Source organism: Doryrhamphus excisus, chromosome 1 (assembly GCF_030265055.1).
Source record: "Doryrhamphus excisus isolate RoL2022-K1 chromosome 1, RoL_Dexc_1.0, whole genome shotgun sequence".
In the NCBI taxonomy this organism is placed as follows: Eukaryota; Metazoa; Chordata; class Actinopteri; order Syngnathiformes; family Syngnathidae; genus Doryrhamphus; species Doryrhamphus excisus.
Window position 1 is genome coordinate 29,557,067 of NC_080466.1, and position 24,043 is coordinate 29,581,109.

Genomic DNA, 24,043 nt, shown 5'->3' on the forward strand with positions numbered 1-24,043 from the left:
AATCTGGGTTATCACATCAATAACTCAAATGCTCAAAATGATCAGCTGTATGTTCTTATGTCTCTTTTTTCAAAAGCATTTTAAATTAAACCACAATGTTTAATTTTTTATTTTTTTTAATTAACAAAATTTTAATTTTAAATCAGACCACATTAAACTATGTCATTAATTGGACAGTTTTTTTTTTTTTTTTTTACTAAATAAGACAAACAAACTGCAAGTCATGTTGCCAGTTTGTTTTGATAAAAATTGAAATACTTAGAAAGCAACTAGCGGGCCGGATTGATGGGCCGCACGTGGCCCCCGGGCCGTAGTTTGCCCACCCCTGGACTAGAGAGTCGTCGGACTATAGAGAGGACCCCAGAAAGATTAGACTCCTGTCTTTCAATCTTTAGTAATCAGCAGTAGAACATAGGCAAGTTTCAGTCCAATTTTGGTTCCTAACTAAAATAGAGAGAACCAGCTTTTTGTGAAAATATACATTTCAAGCATAACTTTCACATTAATAGAAATATTTTTTTTTTCTTTTTTTGACAGCTTAGGTGACTAAACCAACATAAACAACGCGTAACCTTCTGCATGCTTCACTCGTCCATGGTACCGCTCTTAGTGGAATGACATTTGTACAATTTTCACCACCGAGTAGAACAGTCTGGTCTTTCACTGTAGACATGACATTACTCCCAAACTAAAAAAAATTAAAGTTATTTCCAACAACTCCAATTATTATGTCAAAAAGTGGAACTGTATGAAAATGTAACTCGTTGAATTTTTTGTCTATGGAAACAATAATTAACTCATGACATCTTTTCATCACGCTCACAAATTCTGAGTTATTCCTAAGAGGATGGAGAAAAACCCGTTTCCATGGATTTTGTGTTTGTTTGCACAGACCGTCCGACTTTGACTAAGATGAGAGAAAGTCTTATGTGTGCTTGTTTAAAGATAAATATACAGTACGCTTTGGAAAAGGCCACCTCTGGCGGCGTGAGGAATGCAAGTTTCCGTCTTTGAGAGCAGCCAGAATCAACGCATGAGGGGACAGCAAAAAAAAAAAAAATTGAGAAAACAGAAAGATTCACTAAAGGGTAGTGCATCCAAAACTGCACATTTGTTTTCAATTTTACACAACGATCCCTGAAAGCGGATCAGAGCAATTGTATCGGAGGACTAAAATTGGCACCTAACAAGGTCTTCCACTCCATATTCACCCCATTTTACCGTTCCGAAGAAAAATATTTTCTTTCCCTGGCAGAGAACATTTTTAATCACACTTTTATAAGAGACAAGGCAAGTCTCAGATGTAAACCCCTTTCGCCCCCCCGAAAGACTCTTTCTTACCGCAGTCGCTTTCCGTTCATTACCGCTGCTCCACCACTGGGCAAGGATAGCGCAGAGGGAAAAAATCCCACCACCGAGGCCTCAGATGTGGGCTAACCATACCAATACTGGCCTTGATTCCTCATGTGAAGGGTCATATTATTTTATGTTTGGGTTCTACAATGAAGCCGCTCCCTTCCTTTATCTGCAGAGACAAGTCTCTTATGGCTTGCATCCAACAAACTAGCCGCATACAGGAATGTGCCGTACAAGGGACATTTAGTAAGATATAATTTCAACATGTTTGTGGAGTCAAATTGAAAAGAATCAGGAGGCTCACAAAATGGCTGTGTATCTGCAACTGGTGGCGGAATGTTAAGAGGGCTTTCCCCTCTATGGCGGTGAAGAAAATACTTTAAAACCCTCTTTTAAAGTTGTCAAGTAGAAGCCCCCCAGATGATTTACACCAGGGGTTAGGTCAGGGGAATTGGATGTAGACGAGCTTAGAATTCCAACTGCATGATGCATTTCCCTTGTTTTTGAGCATAACTCGCACATTCTTAGGACGGACAGTAGAACGTTGCTTTGTGGACGAGAGTGGAGAGTTTCCTGGCTGCATTGTCCATGTGAGGAGTTATCCTGTTTGTCCCAACTGTATGTGACACAGAAGAATGGCTGGCAACCGCACCCCTGCTGACCATGGCGATGCATTGAATTATAGACTTTTGGGTCCATAAGCATAAACTTCCTTTTGTTTGTAGTTGTCATTTTTAAGTGTCTCTCTCTCTGCAGGTTGTCTTGTGCAGGCGCCGCTATCCTACCGGCCCTCGGTGAAGCTATGGCGGGGTTAGGTTGGGGCTAGAAAAACACTCAGAGAGTACGGACCTCCGCCAAGGGCCATAGTTTCCTCCCTATAAATATTAGTGCTCCATTTATTCAACTACATATTTAGATTACATGACCATGAAAACAAACCATGCAAGTATTTGAAAGATTTACGGAATGCTAACAATGCTAGCATGCTAATGTTTGTGTGATAACAACTAGCATACTAGCTGTGTTTATATAAGTTCCTAGTACGTACTCGTGAAAATGTGACTCCTGTTAGCATGCTAGCAGGACAACCAGCATATTAGTGTCTACACAAGGCTAAAAATGCTACTATACTAATATTAGCATGCTCACACCTACAATTATAGCAGTAAGTGATTATGTACAGTATGTGTTTACTCATGAATATACACAAAAATGTTAGTATGCTATGTTAGCATGCTAATAATGCTAACATTAGCTAACTAACACACAGCATTTTAGCTTAATATACCAGGAAGGCTAAATGTCATGAAACCCTTGAAAATCGCAAAAAATGTGAGTATACTCTTGTTAGCATGCTACCAGGACACCTAGCATAATAGTGTCTACATATGAAAAAGGCTAAAAATGCTACTATACTAATATTAGCATGCTAACACCTAGAATGATAGCAGTAAGTGTTTATATACAGTATGTGTTTACTCAGGAAAATATACAAAAATTTTAGTATGCTGTGTTAGCATGCTAAAAATGCTAACATTAGCTAACTAACACATAGCATTTTTGCTTAGTATATCAGGAAGGCTAAATGTCATTAAACCTTTAATATTGCAAAAAATGTAAGTATGCCCAGTTAGCATTCTAACAGGACACCTAGCATAATAGTGTCTACATATGAAAAAGGCTAAAAATGGTACTATACTAATATTAGCATGCTAACACATAGAATAATAGCAGTGAGTGTTTATATATAGTATGTGTTTACTCATGAAAATATACAAAAATGCTAGTATGCTGTGTTAGCATGCCAATAATGCTAACATTGGCTAACTAACACATAACATTTTAGCTTAATATACCCTTAATAAACCCCTTTTTAAATAAGTTATATGCACAAATGCCAAACATTGTTCTGTCAACCAATTTTAAAGAATCGTTGAAAAAAATTCCTGGATCCAGACGATATCCCATTTCCGACTGGAAAACCAGCCTGTTCAGTGTCAAAAAGAACGGGTCAAGAATGGGTACACCTTGTGCACACAGTATTTGGTATTGCATCATAATCGGACAAAATGTGTACCAGGACATTGAATAAAATTATATCCTATTAGTTTTGTAAAAAAAAATGTTTGGGAATGACATAAAAGCTCTATGGAGATTAGCCTCTCATTTGAAGCCCTTCAAGTTGACTGTTCCATTTTTTGTGTGTTGTACATAAAGAAACATGGAAACTCTGACTCTTCAGACTGCGGCTGTTTAACATGGAGTACTTGGCTTTGTGCGTTGATGGATTGCCGGGCAGAATCTACAGCATAATGCATTATAAATCACTCTTGTACTGACCTTTCTTTATAAACTAGAACTCAAAAGAGCTGACATGCACAGGAGCTAGGGTGATATTATGGGGTGTTTTTTTTTGCTGCTATGAAGGCCCTGATGATAAAGAAAGTTGTGAATTATGGCATGAAATTAGGGTACAGTACGGGACTACTTTATGTGACCTTGCAAAGACTACATCAATGCTGTGACAGTACATCATGTATGTACAGTCGTCCGTCAACACTTCACGCTTGAAATTTTGCGGTTACAAATATACACATTTAAGGTGACTGTGAATGGCTGGCGACCGGTCCAGGGTGTACCCCGCCTCTTGCCTGAAGACAGCTGGGATAGGCTCCAGCACCCCCCGCGACCATCATGAGGAAAAGCGGTAGAAAATGAATGAATGAATCTTTAATCTCACTTTGACCATTTTACGTCAGATATCAGTGAAACGAGATTGAGCTCGAGAACGCTCCCTGTGTATCCTCAATTGACACTGTTCATGCATCGTGACACAATCCAGTCCTAAATATGCCTTACACATTTATTAAACATATAAAATGTATAGATACTCACCGCTATGAATGATAATATAATATTAATGAACATTGTTAGAGTCACAGTGTAGCCTTTACCCTGGTTGCCAAGCTAGCACTATAGACTAGGAGACAAGACAATTGTTCAAGCATCGAAATAGTCTACACTACTTGCCTGTTTTTTTTTCAGTTTTGTGTTTTTTCAACAAGATTTGGTAATATATTTATCTTATGTTCACCTTGTTGCATGTTTTGAGGCTGAATTTGATTCTCTGAGCCCAATTCAGGGCTTAAAATACCAGTAATTATTTCAGTATATCCAATGAAATTGTCCACCTGTGCAAATGGAGAGTGCAAATACACGTGTTGAGGTTGAAAGTCTGTCACAACCAAAACAAATTATATTTTTCCAGCAACTGTGTGTAGTGGAGTCGTATTGTTTACATATGTCACATATTGTATTTACATATAGCAACCCGAAAGACCAGAGGTCCTCAATTACCAGACTTTTTCACAGTAGACACTGTGAAGGCCAAAGGTAAAAAAAAAAGTAATACAAAAAAGTATTTTTAAAAGACGCGTAATCTCTACTGCAGCAAAACATTTGTTCGTCAGGAAGTTGCTTTGAGTAATTTGCATCTAATTTGCATATAATTTGTAACCAATACTGTAGGACAAAAGCAGAACCTCATAGAGACGAAAAAGTGACGTTAAGTACGACAAGTAAACTCGATCACTTCAATCATTCATTTTCTACTGCTTATCCTCACGAGGGTCGTGGAGGGGTGCTGGAGCCTATCCCAGCTGACTTCAGACGAGAGGCGAGGTACACCCCGAACTGGTCGCCAGCCAATCACAGGGCACATATAGACAAACAACCATTCACACTCACATTCATACCTATGGACAATTTGAAGTAGCCAATTAGCCTAGCATGTTTTTGGAACTCCTCACAGAGATGGCCGAGGGTGGAATTGAATTCGGGTCTCCTAGCTGTGAGGCCTGCGTGCTAGCCACTCTCCACTGTGCAGCCGATCACTTCATCAAAATAAAATAATTTAAAAATTTTATCGAGTAAATTCGAGTGTAATGATGAAATCTGGAGTTTAATCTTGTAGTTAGGACTACTTTTTTCATGTGTCAAACATCTCGCATCACACGTGACACACTGACAGGTAAGTCATCGAAATAAACTGTTTTTACAAGCCATTGCGAGCAAAGTAAATACAGAGTACAGCCACGCCCTTAAGGAAGCCTGCCTCTCTGTGACATCACAAAGGAACAGATTTGCAACACCCTCTGAAACCGAACGTTTTGAGCCATCCCGAACTTCATTCAGAGCTAACTTCCAAATGTGCAAACCTCATTATCTGAACCTTTGGCATAGAATATAACATTCTTACAACATTTATAGGTTAGAAAACAGGAAAAAAGCATCGTATTTGTTAATCAAAAGTCCGGTTTTCAGCGTCTTCTTATTTTTAGAGTGCATTTTTAGAGTGGATAGCACCATATTTGTTTAAATTTGAGCCGTCTTCTTCTATTGCTGCTAATTGTGATACGCATGCCTCGTTGTTGCATGATCACACACTTCTTTAGTTCTCTGCTTTCCATCATTGTGGTCAAGTTCACCATTCCAAACCAAAAGTAACTCTAAAGAAAAAAGAAAATAAACATTTATATTAGGTCATTGTCATGTAAGTGTAGCCCCAGCATGTTAATTTCTGTCTGTTTTCATTTGGACCTCAATTACAGCCACAGAAGAATCTGATCAACACTCAATTACTCAAGCGAGCGAGGAAGCAGCAGTTTGATTTAGCAGACTGAGGCGACTGCCATTTTCTATTATCTATGATTCCGTGATGATTTATGTTGCAACCGTAGTGCCATGAGCTCTCCTCCGTCTCTTTCTCAGACAGTTTCTCTTCATCGTGTCTTATTTGACCTCTGTTTTTTGTTTTTTTTTTCTTCTTATGCTAATAGCTCATCTTGCGACGGGGCCCCTGACCCCGGAGTCGACAACACCACATGTCAGTACAAACTAACAAGAAGAAGTCCTAGTTAACGTGATATGATGATGAAAACCAAGATGGTGTTTGATTGCAGCTGAAATGAACACATGCATGGCTTTTTTTCTCCAAGGACTCCCACACAAAGAAAAACATTTCACATGTGATTGTTGCCTATATGGTTACATACTGTGCAGCGGGGACCCCTAGAGTGTTTGCGTCTTAATATCACACAGATTGCAACAATGGCAAGCTGTTCGCTACAGCCTTAGGGATGGCAGCACTCTAATAAATTACATATTCAGTTGCGTAATTAAAGTATTTTAAATGCAGGGTGATAAAAACAACAATGCCTGGGTTTAAGGGATGGTAATATTCATAACAACAAATAGAAATTAAATGAAAATATATATGTGGTTAGTGCGCAGGCCACACAGTCAGAAGATCGGGAAAACCTGGGTTTGATTCTCCACTTGGGTTTTCTCCAGCATTCCCGTGACTTAACTGAGTATAAGCGGTACACAAAATGGATGCTCCACTCTTAATTGTAAAAATATACATTTTTATAGCTGATATATTTTGAATATTGATCTCATTTTCTTCCCATTTAATAGGAGTAATTCAGATTTTTTGACTTGAAGTTGTATGATTCCCCCATCCACTTCTAAATACTGATGATGATCTAGATGTTTGTATGTAAATGTTAAGTCTAGACATTGAATATACATTTCAATGTTAAATCGAAATGTTCCATCTAAATTTAAACATCCTCTACATGGTGAATCTGGATGTTAAATATAAATCTTAATGTTCAAGGTAAACATTAAATATATAATATAATATAATAATTGTTATTATTATATACATAATATATTTAAATTTAAACATAAAGCTAAATGTAAATGTTAAATCTAGATATTAAATGTAAGTTTAAATGTTATATCTAAATATACACGTTAAATGTTAATGTTAAATATACATATTAAATCTAAATATTGCATCCACATCTAATAATGTTCAATAAAATGTCTCTTCAAGTATAAAATTAAAGATTCATACACCACACTATACATCAATCAAAGTCAAGAATACATTATATACGTACATTATAACACCTCTGTTCATCAATATATATTAGGTGATATATATATTAGATGTGCAATTACGTTTACATTGTTTTTAAAATCAACCCTCACTTCATCATATTTTTTTTTTAAATCATGCCTTTTGACCCTTTCACATACAAACACTTAAAATTGAGTTTTTCCAAATCTCCTCTCAGAGGTTTCCAAAAGCTGTTTTTAAGCACAAAAACGTGTGCATATGGACGAGAGACTATACGGACATAGCCACAAAGTTATGTTGCATACCACTTTCTGGTCGGGAGAGAGGAGAACTGTAGAAAGACAGGCAGTCGAATGCAGCCAAAACCATTGACATACTCCGAACCTCCAGTAGCCGCAAGCCCTTCCTTCCTGCTTCTCCCCAAAGCCGACCCAGCATGCTCTGCTGTTGCAGTAATTGAGTGAGTAATGGACTTATTCCGCTGAGTGGTTCTCTGGGTGTACTCAATACACAGAATGTAAATCCTGTGGCAAATGGCAGATTAGAGAGGAGGAAAAAAAACTCCGGGGAAATAAATACACGCAAAAGGGAAGTACACAATAAATACAAATCCATACCATAAATTCAGTTGAGACCGCAGATGGAGCTGTTTCCATTTAGCCCTCTGCTGAACACTCTGACGACCTCTGTGTTATTACTCAGCTCTTGTTTGTCACCGCTCATCAGTACTGGAGACTGGACTGGTGCCACACATTCCATCTGTTGGGATCATACCAACTCAGAGGTAAAGGGGTTTGAGTGCCCAGGTGATCATTGTTGGCTATATTGTCCAGGGATATATGCCCCTTGTCGGGTCTCCCAAGGCAAACAGGTCTTAGGTGATCGGCCAGTAAAAGAGTGACCCAGAAGACCCCAGAAACACCGAAACATGGGACACCGGCATCCCACCGTGTTGGAGCCAAGTCCGGGGTAGTTGCTCGGCTGGGCCTAAACATCCACCACCTGCAGGGCCAAATATGAGGGTAGGTGACTGGGCGACTTCTAGTTTAGACTTCCAGTTTCCAACTGACCAAGAATAGAATGTGCCGAATATGCCAAGCCACACATTTCGTCCATTGGGGATCATACTAACTCAGAGGTAGAGGGGTTTGAGTACCCAGTATTGTCCGGGGATATATGTCCCTTGTCGGGTCTTCAAAGGCAAACAGGTCCTAGGTGATCGGCCAGTAAAAGAGTGACCCAGAAGATCCCAGAAACACCAAAACAAGGGACCACAATTCGCCCGGACATGGGACACCGGCATCCCACTGTGGTGGAGCCAAGTCCGGGGTAGCGGCTCAGCTGGGCCTGTAAACATACCATCTGCGGGGCCAAGCATGAGAGTAGGAGACTGGGTGACTTCTAGTTCCAAAGTTTGAGGTGTTCCTGGTATGCCCACCTGAAACCGAGAACAGAATTTTCCCAATAGGCCAAGCCACACATTCCATCCGTTGGGATCATACTAACTCAGAGGTAGAGGGGTTTGAGTACCCAGGTGATCATTGTTGGCTATATTGTCCAGGGATATATGCCCCTTGTATGGCCTCCCAAGGCAAACAAGTCCTTGGTGATTGACCAGTCAAAGAGTGACCCAGAAGACCCCAGAAACACCAAAACGAGGGACCACAACTCGTCCCACCACGGAGCCAGGCCCAGGGGAGCGGCTCGGCCTGTACATCCACCACCTGCGGGGCCAAGCATGAGGGGAGGCCACTGGGTGACTGGGCGACTTCTAGTTCCAAAGTTTGAGGTGTTCCTGGCATGCCCACCTGATAGGAGGCCCGGAGGCAGACCGAGAACATAATGTGCCAATAAAAAACGTCCATGGGTCACAAATGACTCCCGGGTCACACATTTGGACAATGCACTGTTCATTAGCAGGTCTGGTTGCTATCCCACGCTCTTCTGTGTTTTATTTCTTCTGCCTTGAACAGTTCTGCATTACCACACTTCAGGAAAACACACATTTTCTAACCAACTCTCATTTGTACACAGCTTCATAATCCAAATTTTCTATTAATCAAATTTCCTCCCCTATTTCTCCCTTTCTGACGACCACCCAGCTCAATGGGGCCACTGACCACACCACTGAATTAATTGACAAATTTGGAATAACGCCTCTCCTCAAAACACACAATTCTGTCCAGATCCGCTCACAATTAGCAACCCGCAGTCAGATAGACCATAGTGAAAATAAGCCACCTCAAGTCAAAACAAACACAAGCAGGAGCAGCGGTGTCAAAACCTTTCGCAAGCTGCCAAGGCAAATATTTTCGGGACGCCTTGTCATGCTGAGGCTACAATTGAGATGGTAGCAGTGATCTCATTTGCTAAATATTGTTTTTGCCATGTAGTCCGCCGGCTCCTTCCTCCTTGTTCTGCACACACAAACGGGGTGTATTCCTTTAACCATGCCTATAAATTAGGGGTTCTGTGGGAGCCTGTTGCTAGTGGCTGGAAAGGAGGGTGGCGGTGGCTGGGGGCCAATTAAAATACAGATGTCTGACTGTCGGTGTAATTCCATTCAGCCGTGATTTACATTTAGAATAGTCACCCTCGGCCCCGCCACTCCACACTTGCTCAGGAAATCGAACCTGACTCCAACCTAATGAGAAAAGTGAACCTCCCGAACTTTTACGAGACTCGGCTGAAAGGGGGCCCTGCAACTTTGGCCACATTATGAAAGCCCTTTCTGCTAATCACCTTGTCATTGACGATGGAGTCTGGTTGGAGAACCAACAGGCGAATTCCCATTGCCGGTGCAAAAATACTGCCCTTTGTCAATATTACAAATAGTTTACCTCCGTATACTTTGGGTATACTACACCCTGAACTGGGTGTCCATATGTACCCCAGGACACATATGGACAATTGGCCATGACTCTGGAATTAATCAAAACCCTTCCTTATAACTTAAATCAAATGCAGTCATTTGCTCGAAACCCACATTTCTCTGCATCTGCCAATGCAGTTGAAAGTGGTCAACCAATGAAATATCACCTACCACTAAACCGTTAAAACTGCTTTCTCCATAGCCAAAACATTTCTCTCATGTGCTTTATCCTCACATTATACAGTAATCCCTTGTTTGTCGCGGTTAATTGGTTCCAGACCTGACTCCCATAAGTGGATTTCCTTATTCCTTATTGATACAATACAATATTTCCATAGTTAGAGCATATAAAACTTGTTTATGACCTTCTAAATACATTCATTCATTTTCTATCGTTTTTCCTCACGAGGGTCGCGGGGGTGCTGGAGCCTATCCCAGGTGTCATCGGGCGAGAGTCGGGGTACACCGTGGACTGGTTGCCAGCTAATCACAGGGCACATATAGACAAACAACCATTCACACTCACATTCATACCTATGGACAATTTGGAGTCGCTAATTAACCTAGCATGTTTTAAAATGTGGGAGGAAACCGGAGTACCCGGAGAAAACCCATGCATGCACGGGTAGAACATGCAAACTCCACACAGAGATGGCCGAAGGTGGAATTGAACCCTGGTACCCAACATTGTAGACACAAGAGTATTAAGCCATTGGGGACCTGAAGTGATATCGGGGGTTTAGAGTTGAGATTTAGCTCATGTTTTTATTAGGGACGATTGCGCCTGTGATAATTCAAAACTGCAATAAAAGCCTGTTGTTCCGGCAATCAAGTCTAATCCTTGTGCGTCTCACTGATGATTACAGTAACATTACTGACACCTAGTGACCAGTGTGGAATACTAAATTTTGTCATTTCCATGAGAAGTTTTTCTTCTTTCCGATTGGAATCTTTTTGAATGACTTTTCCGAAAACATGGTATACATGGAAATGAATATTCCAATCTCTTGCTATAATCAAACAGAATAGTCAATGGGGCATGCCCAGTAAAACGTAGACATCAACATCACGTGATACCGGCTTCCCCAAATTTTTATTTCACTTGCTGGAATAATAATAATAATAAAAGATTAAAGATAAAATTTGCAAATGAAAAATGTATTGTGTTTTTCATATTGATAACAAATTTCGAATTGTCAATTGCTAAAGTGTCCTATAGTCAAAGTTTGCGGAATAAAAAGACCGCACAAATGTAGCCACAAACACAAGCCGATTTTCCGTTATGTTGATCGATAATGACTGTGTTGGGGTCGGGGCAACACACAGACTTTGGTCTGCACAAGAGTTATTTTACCTAAAAATTTTCCAGAATAACATATTTGATACTGAAATTGCTATTGCAAGATAATAAATTCAAAATGTGAGGGTGAGGTTTCAGCCTGAACTTTGGCATACATAAAGAGCTGAACAGTCATATTTTTTTATCTGTTCAGAATAACTGCTTGGACAAGCTTGCGCTTATCACAAGATGATTTGTTGTATACAGAATAATTTGATCCTAGCCATCTCATTTTTTTTTTTTTCTGGCCCGAAACTTGCCTTTCTCACATCCACAGAGAACTTTTGCTTGCCACAAGTTTCAAGTATTATCTTGAATCATGACTGAATTAAAGTTTCCACCGGATAAACGCTCCACTGGTCTTTATCGCCGCTTTGTATTTAAACCTACTCCTGCTGATTTTTGAACATTTTCAGACTTTTCCAGTAACCAAAGTGACCTTTTGAAAACATCCATAAATACTGTAGCATAGCAGCAGCCTAGCCTCCTGCTTGTCTATATTTGCTGCATTATTTATCTATGCAGTTATTAATAATGTACAGCATACAGTACATGCAGCACTGTTAGAAAGCAGACGGGTTTTACATGTTTATGTCTTTATGCTTCACTGATAATGTTTTTTTTTTCGGTCCGGCATTGAGTTTTTTGCGCTTTGTATCTGCAGTCCTTCAGCACACCGTAGCTATGTGCTGTGGCTTGAAATTTGTTTGCGAGTTTGTTTGGCTATGCAATTGTTGAGGCAGATTTAGGGCTTAAACCCGGATTGTGTCGCAAGTGATTGATGGCAGCTGAAAAAGAAAGTGGGTGGGGGTTCTGGAGTTGAATCTAATCTAATAATTCCGACAGTCAATAGCTCCAAAAATAGACATTTTTATGGGCGTGTCAGTTAGTCATAATATGATGGTGATCCTGGACTATAATGCACAAACAGAGGGGATCCACTGTAATGAAAGACTGGAGGGTCTGAAATGAAAACACTGGGTGATTGAAATTGAATTCATTTACATTCACATACTGCAGTTAAACACACAGCCATGAATGACAAACAGAAAAATTTCCAGGAATTAAAAGGCTTTCACAGAATTGTTAAGATGGGTAATTGCAATTATTGTTTATTGTTACAACATAATATGATTTAGCAGGTTTATCTTAGGAACATAAGAAATTAGGCAATAATGCACAGATGTTTTGCATACAGAATCTGGGATATTTGAGATGAAAAGTTCGAAAATCCGAAACAAATCTTCTGTTATGCCATCAATTCTTCACTGGACCTCAGTTAAGCGCAAAGATTGAGACTTCTTTAGAAGGTTATTCTATCTTCAGATTGAAAGTAGTGACAAATAACCCAATAGTAGAAGAGTTTGTTCCTATTTCCTTGAAGAGACTGAATGAACAGACAATTACCCAGGTGTGGGAACTCCGATCAGGACGAAAACCACTCAGAGTCCATGTGGGATGTTCTGCCTTTGACTAATCTTTTATCCCCCAGTAAGCCAAAGACTGACTGGAGAAAGTCCGAAGAATTGCAAAGTACTTTAAATCAGAGAGCTTCAAAGGTATTCTTTTGGGGCTCGGTAAAAACAATCTGCCATTTCCTAACTAGAAGGATCCGTAACCTGACGAACTTGACCTGGAATCAAATAATACCACTGTTCAAATAATACCACCGCCGTGATTCGGCGCCACAACAAGCCACTATGCACCAATCACATAATCTTTGGCGCGGACTGGCACCAACTGGCGCCAGCCCAGTGAACTCCTGGCATTATTGGGGCAACTTGGCTCGCACCATTACATTCCAGTTGATTCCAATAGGCAGATTCTTTGCGACATTTGGTTCTTGTGGACACTTTGATGAAGATTTTAAACATTTAGAAATTTTCTTGCCACCAAACTCAATTTTTGCCGCCGTTAGGGGCCACCACGAGCCAGTTGGGAGGCAGTTTGAGCCACTGCACGCCACTAGGCACCTTATTGGTGACACTAGGCGCCACAGCAAATTGCATTGCCGTGAACTGGCACCAACTGGCGCTGGCCCAGTGGACTCCTGGCATTATTGGGGCAACTTGGCTCGTGCCATTACATTCCATTTGATTCCAATAGGCAGATTCTTTGCGACATTTGGTTCTTGTGGACACTTTGATGAAGATTTTAAACATTTTGAAATTTTCTTGCCGCCAAACTCAATTTTTGCCGCCATTACGGGCCACCTCGAGCCAGTTGGGAGGCAGTTTGAGCCACTGCACGCCACTAGGCACCTTGTTGGCGACACTAGGTGCCACAGCAAATTGCATTGGCATGAACTGGCACACAATGTACTTTTATCTTTCCTGATGATTCGACCAGTTTTCCCATTAGCATTATGGGTACAGTAAGTGTCTTTCTTAGGGCTACACAGCCTTTTAGTCCCTAACCCTTGGGTTTATCTTTGCGCTTTGCAAAAATAACACGATAAGCCCTTGCATTATGATCATCAGTTTATTAAATATGCATTAATTTCCATGCCTGACATTACAAATATACTACATACAATGGTCCCTCGGCTCTTGAATTTACTTTGATCCTTTGCCTCAGACTCTTTTTTGCATAAGGCGTTCATTTCTCATCCGACTGCTCTCCAGAGATAGCATTCAACTAAAGGTTGAAAACATTGTTAAATTAAGGTCTCATTTGCAGAATGTTCCAAAAATGGACGTTTCTACAAGCTGCTCCTACAGGTGAGTGTGTGCCCAAGACATCTCTGTAATCATCTCTCAAAGCCTTGTTGTTGTTGATGGAAAATATCAGTCTTCTATTAATAATAGTACTTTTTCAGAAGGAAAAAAAAAACATTCTCATAGACGCTGTGTGTGAACAAATTGCCGGGTGTATAGGTGCCAGAACAAATAAGCACCTCTCCCAATACAGACACATTTTACCTCTAAGAAAAAATAAAATGTGGTAATTGTAATGACCTCGGTTCAGAGACGTTATTGTTCACACTGCTGAGCCCAGCTGAATGGTGTCGGTAACCAAAATAGCGTACAGAGGAACATCATTCATTCATTCATTTTTTACCGCTTATCCTGTTCAGGGTCACAGGTGAGATAGAGCGTCTCCCGGCTGTTTTTTTGGAGTGTGGGAAGAAACCGGAGGGTCCGGTTTTGAGTGAACATGCATGCAAACCCCGCACAGAGGTCAGAGATTAGTTCTGCCCAGTCTATCTAGGTTCTTATCCTTTCCCAGCTGTTTATTTTTGGACATATACAGTAGTGGATATCAGATTTTAATTGATTCCGCAACTGCAAGCCAGAGCCCCCAACCTCAAGAGCCTAATTTCCTTTTCCTCGGATGGTAGGCATATATGAGACTTCTGCCCAGGCCCGGCTGGCCCGGGGGTGTCTGAATTGGAGGATACCGGCCGACCTGTAGTAGGACAACTGCAAGAATTATGTCTCACAGGTGGCCTTGGAACATATCCGTGTTCTGCAAGAGACATTGAAGTCTGGGCCTTCCGACTCTCGTTTTAGGAGGGTCATCCACACAGACAGTGTGAGGGTCCTGTTTTTCCAGGATGTGACTTGAAGTTTGTTTTAATATTGAAAAATCATTGGTTTTCATTTCATTTTGTTGGGTTATTAAATTGGCTTGCAACTTTTTGAGTGATATTTTTGATAAAGCTAGATTGTCTAATTAACTGATTTTTATAATACATAAATATATGTATATAATTATTTCATATTTTATTTTATTTTATGATGCTATGATACCATCCTATGATGCTTTTCCCACTTTTCCGACCTATAAATGTAGTTAGAATGTTGTATTTTTGTGTTCAACGATGCCAAAGTTTCACATAATGAGGTTTTCACATTTGGAAGAGAAGCCACCGGCGCTTTTTCTGACAAAGTGTATGCGACAATGGGTGCTCCTCCTCAGGAAGGCAAGGTTGGAGGATTTAATTCATTTATTATCAACTCATATATACCAACTATATCAGAAAGTGGCGGTCATTTGTAGTTAGAAAGCATGTTGGCGTAGTGGCCTAGTGGGTGAAATAAATTAACAGTTTTGACGGGGAAGCACAAATCCAAGGAAATACAGCTGGAATAGGTGCAGATTCTGGAAGATCAGATTTATGTGCGGGTTGTTGTGTGTAGCTGCTCTATAGGAGTCCACAACTCAATATAAAGGGTCAGAAAATTTGCATAATAGGGTTTTTTTTTGTATTTACAATACATTTAATACCTTCTATCATATGATTGTTTTGAGTTGACATTTTTTTATACACCCAAATTTTTATATTCATTTTTTTATTTTTTATATTTATATTTAAAAATAAGGAAGACAGCTGTATTTATATAATCACAGAAGTGTAATAATAATACTGTGAGGCCATTATATTTAGTCTGTGGCCTACTGTTTGGTATCTTTATAAACAAACAATACAAATGAGAAGCTAGCTTACCTAGCTAGGTTAATTCTACTAAAACTAGCTTAACAAGCACATTAACTAGCACTGAACTTCAACTTCGAATCCAGTCAACTAGCACTTTGAAATTCATTGGAAGCACAAATCCAAGGAAATACAGCTGGAATAGGTGCAGATTCTGGAAGATCAGATTTATGTGCGGGTTATTGTGTGTAGCTGCTCTATAGGAGTCCACAACTCAATAAAAAGGGTCAGGAAATTTGCACAATAGGGTTTTTTTTGTATTTACAATACATTTAATACCTTCTATTATATGATTGTTTTGAGTTGACATTTTTTTTATACACACAAATTTTTATATTTATTTTTTTATTTTTATGTTTATTTTTTATATTTATATTTCAAAATAAGGGAGACAGTTGTATTTATATAATTACAGAAGTGTATTAATAATACTGTGAGACCATTATATTTAGTCTGTGGCCTACTGTTTGGTATCTTTATAAACAAACAATACAAATGAGAAGCTAGCTAACCTAGCTAGCGTAATTCTACTAAAACTAGCTTAACAAGCACATTAACTAGCACTGAACTTCAACTTCAAATCCAGTCAACTAGCACTTTGAAATTCCTTCATTCCTGATGAAAAATACATTTGATAAATACATAATATATAATTAAAATGCGTAAACTTAAGAGTGAAAAAAAAATAATCAAGTGGGTTTAAGAGTGACCTGATGTCACGCAGGCAGACAGGATTACAAATGCTAATAGAGTGTGCCGCCCCCTTTTTAATTACAGCCTCAACTTAATTAAAAGTTTCTGTGACATTTCGTATTGGCAAGTAATCACATTGGTTTAAACACGATTGCTATCCCACCAGGAGCGAGAGAAAGATGTTGGCACACTGAAGAGAAATGTCACTTTCATTTACTCCCAGTCTCTTCAAAAACTGCATAGCGCTTATATGCTTTAACTCACTTTTTTCGTCTCTTTTGTTGAATTGAGCATTCTTGACGGAAGCAGCTGCGTTTATTTGTGATGTCAAAAACAGTTCAGCTGTCGCGTCTTTAATGCACAATTCTAGCCAGTCAATCACACTTGCGCTTTCCGTAAACATTCAATTTTAAGGACTTAACTGAATGCTATCTCCAGTCGGCATTCACGTACTTTGGAGGGGAAAGGGAAGTCATAGCGACTGTTACTGACTTGTTGTTATAACCCAACTTCAAATACTACATGTACTCTAAATGGGTACGCTGTTATGTTCAAGAACCTCTCGGTGAACTCTGGGATTTAATTTCTTGTCTCACTTATCGGAAAACGCTCGCTATCCAAATACATTTCCCGAATGGACTACTTCTGGTTCGAGACCCTAAGGGGAGACCATTAAATGGAGTTAGGATTTGGACATGTGCTCCAAATGTCTTCCCATCACAATAGATCAGAGTGAACCTAGTCCAAGTATCTCCAGCTGAACTCTGGACATGTCGGTTCCTGAGTGCAAATCATAAAATGTGTTCTTTTACTTATCTTGACATACAGTAAACCTCGGATATATCGGACTCGGATATATCGGAAATTCGCTCACAACGGACAGATAAAAAATAACCGATTTTTCTGTAATGCATTTCCAATAAAAATTCATTGCATATATCGGATTTTTTATAACGGATTTCGCCTATTTCGGACAAAATCTCCAGTCCCGTTCCAATGCATTTCCATTAAATTTCCCTCGCATATATCGGATGGCCGCATCGTGGCGCTCCGATTCGCCGAATCGTGACAGGCCGATATACGACGTCATTTGCGGCGTTTGCAGCGTTGCCTGCGCGTCCAGGTACATTGGAAACATAGTCAAGGAAGTGCCTTTTTATAACGGATAAAATACGATTTACGCATATACCGCATATAAATCCGATATATGCGTAAAACGGACATTTTCCGGTATACGCATATAACGGATTTCGCTTATATCGGACAAAACCAGTGGGAACAATAGAATCCGATATATCCGAGGTTTACTGTACTATCTGTAGTAACTTTCATCGCTAAATTAGCCGAATCATATTATTAGTAGACAACTTACGATGAGTAATTAGGAGCAGAGGGTGACTTTTTTAAGAAAAGGCACATCTGAAAGCTAGTATGGCCAAACGGGATCGTGAAAGACTCCAGGGATAAGTGATACTTTTTGGCATGTGTGTAAATAATTTCAGAGCTCAAGGCCAGCAGCCTTTGGTAATGGATGCTTGACCCAAACCGAAGTGATACACAGGGTAGCCGTCAAAATCCATGAAAGGGCCTTTGACACACAAATATAAATAAGAGAGGGGCTGGATTTACAGCACTTTTTTTTTTTAAAGCCTCTCAGAGATCAAGACAGGAAATTTATGTCTCTCTTTTCAGATGGGAATGAGGCTGAAGGATAACATTGAAGGTACTGAGCCACCTTTAAACTTTAAACCAAGTCAAGGCAAACAGATGTGAAACGCTATCAAAAAATACAGTATAAACGTCATAAACTTTAGAGGTAAGTTGCCATTCCAGAATCGTAAATAACAGAAGTGTTGAATAGTTCAAAGTTTTTTTCCATTTTTGCTCCGTAACCCAGCATTGGTGACACTTTGGTTATTATTATTATTATTTTTCTAACATGGTTGCCTTATCTTGGATGCGATTTACAAATCAGACAGCAAAGACAATGCAGATCTTCTGAAACGCAGATTTCTAAAGCTTTCAGTGGACTGGTTTTATGTAAAAATGTATGTCTTATAAGCAGTCTTTCATGAGAAAACATAGTTTTTCCCAGCACCAAAGATGCCGAGAGTAAGGGTAAGTCTTCACACTTGACAAGTTACGGATGCTACTTCTCAATAGTGTGATTTGTTTGATCAAGTGTGGACACCGGTTTTCAAACGATTGAACTGAGAGTGCTTGAAGAGCTGAGTACCTGTTTTCAAACAAAGTTTTGGTTCAAATGTGAACACTATGAGAAAAGAAAGCAGGCAGTGTAAAATCAAGAATAAGTTTGAAAGTCAAGAGGCTTCTCAATGTGGCATATCATAGTCTTTTTGTAATGCGAAGAGTCCACTGGGCCATTTGCTAGCATGCCTAGCATCACCAATAAGGTGCCTTGTGGCGTGTAGTGACTCAAACTGCCTCCCAACTGGCTCGTGGTGGCCCGTAACGGCAGCAAGAAATCTTCGTCGCGCCAATTGCTTGATGCAAGTGGCCATTTGGCTCCACTTGGTGGAACCAAATGTCCACTTGGTGGAACCAAATGTCACAAACAATCCGACTACTGGAATCCACTGGAATGTAATGGCGCGAGCCAAGTTGCGCCAATGATGCTAAGAGTCCACTGGGCCGGCGCCAGTTGGTGCTAGTTTGCACCTACAAAATTAGATGGGGTGCCTATTGTCACCAATAAGGTGCCTAGTGGTGTGTAGTGGCTCAAACTGCCTCCCAAATGGCTCGTGGTGGCCCGTAAAAGTGGCAAGAAAATTTCTAAATGTTGAAAATCTTTGTCGCGGCAATTGCTTGATGCAAGTGGAACCAAATGTCACAGAAAAATTGCCTAATGGAACCCACTGGATTATAATGGCGCGAGCCAAGTTGCGCCAATTATACTAAGAGTCCACTGGGACGGCATCAGTTCACGCCAATGCTATTTGCTGTGGTGCCTAGCATCACCAATAAGGTGCCTAGTGGCGTGCAGTGGCTCAAAATGCCTCCCAACTGGATCGTGGTGGCCTGTAACAAGAAAATTGATTGATGCAAGTGGAACCAAATGGCCACTTGGTGGAACCAAATGTCACAGAAAATCCGCGTATTGGAATCCACTGGAATGTAATGGCGCGAGCCAAGTTGCGCCGATCATGCGAGGAGTCCATTGGGCCAAAACCACTTTGAGCCAGTTCGGACCAAAGATTAGGTGATTGGCGCATAGTGGCTCGCTGTGGCGCCAAATTGTTCGAATTAATAGTCGAATTGGCACGAACTGGCACCAAATGGTGCCGACCCAGTGGACTCCTAGCATAACGGATGCAAGATAGGGTAGCTGTGCAAGTGTAAAACGTTACTACGTAAATTTCAATAACAGCATTTGTAAGCTAGCTGAAATTAACTAGTTTTCTTGTGTTATAATGCATAGAAAAGGGAAATAAATATGTTTTCATGCTTCACATAAGGATGGTGAATGATGAGCAAAATTCCAAAAAATGTCTTCACACTACCAGTCCCAAATCAGATACTGATTTGCATATGGATGAGCCTTCAGTTCAAACACTTTGCATGTCTTGCAGCATGAAAAACACATTCAATGTCCTCTCCAGAAGTATCGGAAGAGTGAGGTCAATTACTTCAGTTTCTTTGTTTTTCAGGCTGAAAACATTTGTTTTGACATCAAAAGACGGTTTTCAACGGTTTCAGTTTGGGCAGGATAAGCACCGCCTGTGGATACTGCATTATTGGTTCATGTATTGATGAGATTTTGAGGTTCTTCTCCGTGCTATACGCCGTGCTATCTTCTAAGTTGCAGAAATAAAAGCTGAACTGTCGCTCTCTGGTCTGACATTCATCTTTTCACGCCATTGACCTTACTGTTCCAATATGTCTGAAGAGCACTGTAACCCTGAGACAGAAGTACACCGCAAAGAGCCTTAGACAGAATAGTTATAACACCACTGGTGAAGTAGAAAACTTGAAGGCTCTGTTCCACAAATGTCATATGGAAGAAAATTCTAATTTTTGAACAGAATAATCAGTGACGTTGAAATACGCTTGTAGTACAATTACTCTGCAGTACGATCACACTTCAAGTTTTCTGATACAACCCACAGAAGCTGAGGTAGCTCCACAATGACTGTCTCCACCGTACCTCCTCCATCATCATGAGATACAAGGCAGCCACTGCAAAGTACAAGGGCAAAATGCAGCCTATCATTTTGCCCTGCTGGGAAAGTGAATTGCTGCAATCTCACATCCCTACATGAGCTTTACCGAGGGAAGCCTTCAGGACCCCAAAAATGTGCAAGTACAGTACAGTTTATGGCTGACCCTTTCCACCCTGAGCACAAACGTTTAGAAAGGGTCTCGTTTGATTGGAGGCTACATTTGATTCTATTGAATATGTTAACCTTAAGGCCAGTTAAGAAGAGAATATGTTAGTTGCATTGTTGGTTGGTGTAATATTTTGCAGGCTGCACGGTGGAGGAGTGGTTAGCACATAGGCCTCACAGCTAGAAGACCAGAGTTCAATTCCATCCTCAGCCATCTCTGTGTGGAGTTTGAATGTTCTCCCAGTGAATGCATGGGTTTTCTCCGGTTTCCTCCCACATTCCAAAAACATGCTAGGTTAATTGGCGACTCCAAATTGTCCATAGGTATGAATGTGAGTGTGAATGGTTGTTTGTCTATATGTGCCCTGTGATTGGCTGGCCACCAGTCCAGGGTGTACCCCGCCTCTCACCCGAAGACAGCTGGGATAGGCTCCAGCAGCCCTCGCGACCCTCGTGAGGATAAGTGATGTCCTCGTTCCTGATCCTATCCATCCTGGTCACTCCCAATGTTTTTTTTCAAAATATCTGTTATTAAATCATGCCGATTCATGGTTGAATACGGCCTATTATTAGACAAATCATCAACATATTTTTTACCTTAAGCATAAAAATGGCAAGTTGACCTAAAATACGAATATAAGGCATTCAGAAGACGCTTTGAAAGACGATATGTAGTATCCCACACTGGTCACAAGGTGTCTGTAAGGTTACTGTAACACAAGCAACAGACTTGATCGCCAGAACAACAGGGTTTTATTGCACGTCTGTTTTAACTCTGAACCCCCATGACCTGTCTCACCCCCCCAACTGTTCCAACGAGTTCAATTCCATCCTCGGCCATCTCTGTGTGGAGTTTGAATGTTGTCCCCGTGAATGCATGGGTTTTCTCCGTTTTCCTCCCACATTCCAGAAACATGCTAGCTTTTTTTTTTTTTGACATGTGTCCTGTGATTGGCTGGTGACCAGTCCAGGGTGTACCCCGCCTCTCGCATGAAGACTGGGATAGGCTCCAACAACCCCGCGACCCTTGTGAGGAAAAGGGGTAGAAAATTAATGAATAAATTTTCACAGTTAGATCATAGGAAACCTGTTTTTGAATTTCTGACAACAGTTTGACATTAGAAACCTGTAGACATTAAATAGCACCCCTATAGTCATATTTATAGTTGTTTTATGTAATATTGCTAGGTTAGTTGGCGACTCCAATTTGTCCATAGGTATGAATGTGAGTGTGAATGGTTGTTTGTCTATATGTGCCCTGTGATTGGCTGGTGAACAGTCCAGTCCAGACTTATTTGGGCTTCCACTGTAATATTAAATATGTGATCCTGTGTCATTACACCATGCTAATTCTTGATTCTGTTAGACGTTTTTTCATGTATAATGTTGTTCTGCTCTACAGCTGTCCTCTCTCATCTTCCTTTAATTTTTTTTTCCGAAGCCAAAACAACCATGGCAAACCTCCACTGATTATGTTTGTGCATAATCACCACGTGAAGACAGCTGTAATAGAGCAGTTGATGGTTGAGATTCAATCACATTGTCCTTGCACTCTTGCTAATTGACAGTAGATTATGTCTGATTCGACACACGCATGAAATTGCTGTCATATGGGGTACATTGTTGGAACTGCGTTTTGAGAAAATAAGAGAGCGCTCACCTCACTGCGGCTTGGGCTTTCTTTTTTTTTTTTTTTTTTCTTGCCATCATTCTGTTTTACAGACAGGCATAGTATACTTTGAAAGGCCAATCAGGGAGGATTTAAGAGTTGCTTTTATAGAGATTTGTTCAAGCTTGACCCGTGAAGATTGGCTTAAAAAACATATGTAGTGTGTCCCATATGTACGTACGCACACTCAATGGGATAGTCATAGTTGACCTGAATGGAAGTAGACCATGAACGTCAACTGAAGAGGCTGAAGACGGGATTAAATACTCGGGTTTTTTGGATCAAGTTGAAAAAACAACTTGATTCTGCCCCTGGACAGACACACAGAGATGAGATATCGAAGAGCGATTCACTAAGTATATTTTTTTATGTGTGTGCAAGTGTGTGTTTTCTTTTACACACTTTGGTTGCCTTTCTTTAAGGCCTGATGACAGGAAGGGAGGATGGAGATGATGTGTTGCCTCACACTGGAAGAGAAAAAGACACGAGGGGGCGTCTATTTTATACGCCAGTGTATCGTTAATCACTGCTGTGTGTGTGTGTGTGTGTGTGTGTGGGCGTTTGCGTTGCAATAAATAGACTCTCGGATATAATCAAAAGTTGCATGCATGAAGAGACTTGCTGAATCAAGTATGACTTTAGTACTTTAAAGTTAAACCAGGATAATAGTTAGAAAATGTTGGCCTTAAGATTAAGAACCAATCCTGTCTCTCCTCAATATAATTCACAAACTTAGTAAACACATTATAAAATGTATATCTTAAGGCTGCACAGTGGTTAAGTGGTTAGCGTGCATGGCTCACAGCTAGGACACACAAGTTCGATTCCACTCTCGCCCATCTCTGTGTGGAGTTTGCATGTTCTCCCCATGCATATGTGAGGTTTTTTTTGCAGTGAGTGTGAATGGTTGTTTGTCTATATGTGCCCTGTGATTGGCTGGCGACCAGCTCAGGGTGTACCCCGCCTCTTGCACGAAGACAGCTGGGATAGGCTCCAGCAACCCCAAGACCCTTGTGAAAAATAAGCGGTAGAAAATGAATGAATATATATCATATTTTCCAGTGTGCTATATGTCAATATTTTTTTTTATTAAATTTATTTTTCTTAGCGCTGGGCTCCTCTGGCTCCCTCTGGTGGACAGAGGCTGCATTTCAACACAATCCACAATTTTATATGCTGCTTGTCCGCCAATTAAATGCTTTGCTCAAAAACAATTTGTTTTTATGGGAAGACTTTTTATTTAAACTCATATTTGTACATGTTTGTATATTTCCGAGGTTTATCTTTTGGGTGTTAAGTTGCTGTCTGATGAGTTTAGTGTTTTTTTTATAACTCTCAAGGCATGCTGGGAAGCCCATGTGCACAGTTCCCCAACATTAAGTTACCCAGCATGCCTTGCAG